Genomic DNA, 6000 nt, shown 5'->3' on the forward strand with positions numbered 1-6000 from the left:
ATACACAAAGCTCTTTTTCTGTCACTTGCTCCGTCGATCAACGGATTCCAGTCGTAAATCATTGGCCGGCAACCGTTTATCGGCATGTGCTGATTCGGCGCAACCGGCCTGTACTGTAGCAGTAAAACTACAGTACATGGTCGGCGAGTGGTCATGTTATCAGTATTATTTATTTGTTAAAGCTGAACTCCAGAGAAACAGCTAAATACACAAATGAAAATGTAAACAGCGGGTAAAATAAGTATTGAACACGTCACCATTTTTCTAGGTAAATATATTTCTAAGACCCCGTTCACACTGGGGCGACTTGTCAGGCGACCTGGTCGCCTGACAAGTCGCCGTGGGTCGCCTGCTATAGAGTAGCACAGGACCCGTTCTAATAGGAGCGACACAAGTCGCTCCGACTTAGAAAAAGGGTCCTGTACTACTTTGGGGCGACCTGGAGCGACCTGCATTGACTTCAATGATATGAAGTCCGTGCATGCCTCTCCGAGGTCGCAGTGCGAGCGTTGCACCGCGACTTCACAGGTCGCCCCGGGAAGTCGGGTCGCCTGTATGTGAACGGGCATGATATTTTCACATGTCAGTAACAACCCATGCAATCCATACATACAAAGAAACCAAAACAAATAAATTCAGAAATGAAGTTATGTGTAATAAACTTGAATTACAGAGCAAGAAACTATAGAACACACTACCTGAAATGTATTTGAAACTTCGTACAAAATCCTTTGTTGGTAATGACAGCTTCAATGCACCTCCTGTATGGAGAAACCATTCGCATGCATTGCTCAAGTGTGATTTTGGCCCATTCTTCCACACAGTCTTCAAATCTTGAACTCTGATCTTTAGATCTTTCTATAGATTTTCTATTGGCTTAAAGTCAGGTGATTGGCTGGGCCATTCTAGCAGCTTTATTTTCTTTCTTTGAAACCAATTGAGAGTTTCCTTGGCTTTGTGTTTGGGATCATTGTCTTGCTGAAATGTCCACCCTCATTTCATCTTCATCATCCTGGTTGATGGCAGCAGATTTTTATCAAGAATGTCTTGGTACATTTTTCCATTCATCCTTCCTTCAATGACATGAAGTTTGCCAGTACCGTATGCTGAAAAACAGCCCCACGCCATGATGTTCCCACCTCCAAACTTCACTGTTGGCATGATGTTTTTGGAGTGATGTGCAGTGCCATTTGACCTCCAAACATGGTGTGTATTATGGCATCCAAAGAGTTACATTTTGGTCTCATATGATCAGACTATATTCTCCCAGTATTTCACAGGCGTGTCTAAATGTTGTGCAGCAAATTTTAAACAAGCTTCAACACACTTTTTCTTCAGCAATGGAGTCTTGCATGGTGAGCATGTATACAGGTCATGGAGGTTGAGTGCATTACTTAATTGTTTTCTTTGAAACAATTGTTCCTGCTAATTCCAGGTCTTTCTGAAGCTCTCCACATGTAGTCCTTGGCTCTTGGACAACTCTTCCGATAATTCTTTTCAGTCCTCTGTCAGAAATCTTGCATCTTTTTACATCAGAGACCCGATCAGAGCTGAATTTGGCTTTGTTTAGGTCTTTAGCCAGCCGGCGGACATGCCGGCTGGTGGCTCGGGTCTCCCGGTGGGACGGAAGACCTGGACGATCTGTGGAAGACGGCGGGAGGTGGGGGACATCCCCTCCCGCTCCTTGTAATGACAGCCAAGCAGCTGCTCAGCCGCATTGGTTGTCATTACAAGAAAGCCAACCGTCTGCTCTAAACAACTGCACCTGGGTGATGCTACTAGCTGCAGGCATCACCCCGGTACAACCCCTTCAAGCTGAGGCTGCATATTTGCGTTCCATTGGCAAATAAGGGGTTAACTTTTGTCAAAGCTGCACAGTTTGTTTTTATCTTCAGAAGCCCCTCACCTGCATAGGCAGCTTTTTGGAAAGGGGGACTAACCCCTTAAAGAGGGTGTCAGCAATAATATCTAGAAGTTCAGGGAGAACACAGGAGATAGCTTTGTGGTGCAGAAGAGATTGGCCGATGACAGATATACACTACATTGTTAAAAGTATTGGGATGTCTGCCTGAACTTTAACGGCATCCCATCTTAGTCCATAAGGTGCAATAGTTGCCCCCCCTTTGCAGCGATAACAGCTTCAACTCTTCTGGGAAGGCTGTCCACAAGGTCTAGGAGTGTGTCTATGAGAATGTTTAAACATTCTTCCAGAAGCGCATTTGTGAGGTCAGACACAGATGTGGTCGAGAAGGCCTGGCTCGCAGTCTATGCTCTAATTCATCCCAAAGGTGTTATATTGGGTTGGAGTCAGGCCTCCACAGGCCAGTCAAGTTCCTCCACCCCAAACCCACTCATCCATATCTTTATGGACCTTGCTTTGTGCACTGGTGCAGACCATTTGGTGGAGGGAGGATTATGGTATGGGGTTCTTTTTCAGGGTTTGGGGCTTGGTCCCTTAGTTCCAGTGAAGGGAACTCTTAGACATGGATGAGCGAGTTTGGGGTGGAAGAAATTGACTGACCTGCTCAGACTCCTGCTCAAAGTCCTGACCTCAACCCGATAGAACACCTTTGGGATGAATTCGAGCGGAGACTGCGAGCCAGGCCTTCTCGCCCAACATCAGTGCCTGACCTCACAAATGTGCTTCTGGAAGAATGGTCAAACATTCCCATAGACACACTCCTAAACCTTGTGGACAGCCTTCCCAGAGGAGTTGAAGCTGTTATAGCTGCAAAGGGGGGGGGGGGGGGCGGACTAAGACTGGGATGCCATTAAAGTTTATGTGCATGTAAAGGCAGGCGTCCCAATACTTTTGACAATATAGTGTATGTGTGTTCCTTGACAAATGTGTGGGCTTTATAAATTACAGCCCTCCCCAAGCGTATCCATATAAGGTTACCGTCCAATTTGGATATTAGAATATTAGGGACCCATTCACCATAGTAATCATCCGTGTCAGATGGGGCCACATGTTTATCTTATTAAAGACTACTCTTTAATTACAAGTGTAAGTAGACTTCTCTCTTCTAATTGCTGTAATAAAATGCAGTAAATCTGCAACACACACCCTCCATTCTGGATGACGCTCAAATCTACAGATCTTCCTCCAGTCACCCTGAAAGAATAATCCTATTATTGCTGCTGCTGTCAGGCTGGTGTAAATGTGATGACAAGGATTGTAAATCGTTTTAATAACCAGTTTTCATCAATGTTACAATTTTTACGATGCATAAATAATTTCATGCCCCTGGCTAATTAATACCCTTCCCTATTTTAAACTGGTATTGAGCTGTCAAGTCGAGTCACCTGCCGTCTTTTACATATCCCTCGGCATCTGAGTGCCAATGCTTTCCTACGGTATTGTGAACCTCCCTAGAACTGCAGGTCAGAAGGAACCATCTAGTGATGTAGTGGACAGTGAGCAGAACCATAGTCCATAGTCCTTTGCTTTCTGTTTACCTTTTTGTTTTATCTCCCACAGTTTGTGTTCTCATTTACCTCCTCTTTTCAAAGCAGAATACATTCAGCTCCTTTAACATTTTCTCATAGCAGAGGTTCGACTATCAACTATGTTCTTTGTTATATTATGATTTTTTTTTTGTTAAAGTGGAACTCCAGGCAAACAACTGGATAACCAAATGAAAATACATATAAAGTGATTTTTACCAGTCAAAGAATTTGTGTTTCTGTCCATTCCATCCTGAGATTTACACAGCTCAGATTCAAGTACTTACACTGCTTGCATTAATAAAAACATAATAATGTAATATTAAAACAGTAGTATAATATTTTAGAATTTAACCACTTAAGCCCCGGAAGATTTTACCCCCTTCCTGACCAGGGGGTATTTTGCGATTCGGCACTGCGTGACTTTAACGGACAATTGCGCGGTCATGCAACGCTGTACCTAAACGAATTTGATGTCCTTTTTTTCCCCACAAACAGAGCTTTCTTTTGGTGGTATTTGATCACCTGTGTGATTTTTTGATCATGCGCTATAAACAAAAAAAGAGCGTCAATTTTGCAAAAATAGCAATATTTTTCACATTTTTTTATATGAAATTCCCCAAAAAAAATGTAAAAATCAAACTTTTTTTAACATTTTCGGCCAATTTGTTTTATGCTACATATGTTTGGTAAAAAAAAATCGCAAAAAGCGTATTTTGATTGGTTTGCGCAAAAGTTATCGCGTTTACTAACAAAGGGAAAGATTTTTGTCATTTTTGTTGTTTTTTTTTAACGCGTAATGGCAGTGATCTGCGAATTTTTTGCAGGACTGCGACATTGGGATGGACAGATCGGACCCTTGACTGACATTTTTGACACTTTGGGGGTTACCAGTGACATTTCTACAGTAATCAGTGCTATACATATGCACTGTTACTGTAAAATTACACTGGCAGTGAAGGAGTTAACTTTTTTGAGAGGGAGGGGCTGTGTGTGTCCCTAGGGTCGTGATTCTAACTGTGATTGGCTGTGGCTTGGGCTGTAGGAATAATGATCAACGGTCCTACATAGTAGAACCCTGTGATCATTGTTTCTTCACAGGGGAGGATGCCTTTCTCCCTCTGCAGCGGCGATCGCAGAGTGACCGGCGGACATCGGGTCCGCCGGTCACACGCGCGGGGGGGGGTCCGTGACCACGCGGGAGCGCGCCTCCGGGGGCGCGTGCTCACTCCCTAGACCCTCACAGGCTAGCGATGTAGACCTACGTCACTTTGCCTGTGAGGGGCTGACTGCCGACGTGAATCGTCGTTAGGCAGTTGGCAAGTGGTTAATAATGAATACAGAGCTGCAATATTGTGTGGTATGGGAAATAAAAATAAATTTAGTTGGAAAAATCAAATGCCCTTTATTGTATCCACAAAAATTCCTAAAATGTATACATATGGATTTCCTCAATGTACAAATTATAGCATTTATAAAACATAAATAAAAAGTATTGAATAATACAATTTCAGACCCAAATAGTGGCAGTTACATTAAAGTCCAGTACCAAAAAGGTTACATATTTATGTCACAGAACAGAATGGCACAGAAGAGTGCACGGAAGATTGCAGGAAGGAGAGAAAGATGGTCTGCACCTGCTGTTGCTCCGGTCCACAGCTTAGCTGAAGTCCGTTCTGAGGGAGAGATCAGCAGCTCAGAGAACGGTGAGCTAGAGGATGCGGTGCCTGGCTCAGCGGGGGATGCCGGATTGGTGCCTGGGTGCCCTCCAGCCCTGGGCAGCCTGGTGAGTACCCTGTGTCTGTGTTGTCTGCTTCTGTTGTGTCTGATCTCCTGGCGGAGCCGGGGGTAGGGGACAGGAATTGCGGGGTTCCGCGGGGGTGTCTGGGGGGGTTGGTTCTGCGGGCATGGGTAGGGAGGTATTGGGGAGCCTGCGGGAATTGCTTAGCAGGTTGGAGGCGAGTGCAGCTTGGGCCCCTCCCCCCCGTAATGGCATGGGCCCCTCTGAGTCAGGGGGAAGTGGTTGGGGGTGCCCTGTCGGCTTAGGTAGGGCTAGCGGTGGTGGGCGCTCAGGTAGGGCTAGCAGTGGCTGGCACGCAGACGGATGGTGCATGGCAGGACCAGGCTTTGTCTGCTGCGGATAAGCCCACGGAAGGGACCAAGGATGGCAACAAGGTAAGGCTGGCGGACTCGGTGAAGTGTGAGGTGTACATGTGCTTCGAGGGCCCGCTGGGGGCTCACCTTAAGCCAGAAGTTCGCGACAAGATCTGGAAAGGTGAATATGTTGAAATTGTTTCCCTCCTCCCGCTGGAAAAATGTAATTTGGACAGGGTGAAGCTGGACGAGAGCAAGAAGGAGGAGGAGGAAAAAGAGGAGGTATCGCCTTATCCCTAGTATGTTTGCCAACTGGTTGCAGGTATTTGCGATTCTGGCCAGCGTCATTGGGGAAAAGGCGGCCAAGAATTGTTCGGCGCTGTTCTGTTACCTCAATGCGATTGGAGAGGATCACAGTGTGTATAGTGGGGTGGCGTGGTTGCATTACGACGAACAGTT

Source organism: Pelophylax lessonae, assembly GCF_965119305.1.
Source record: "Pelophylax lessonae genome assembly, chromosome: 1".
In the NCBI taxonomy this organism is placed as follows: Eukaryota; Metazoa; Chordata; class Amphibia; order Anura; family Ranidae; genus Pelophylax; species Pelophylax lessonae.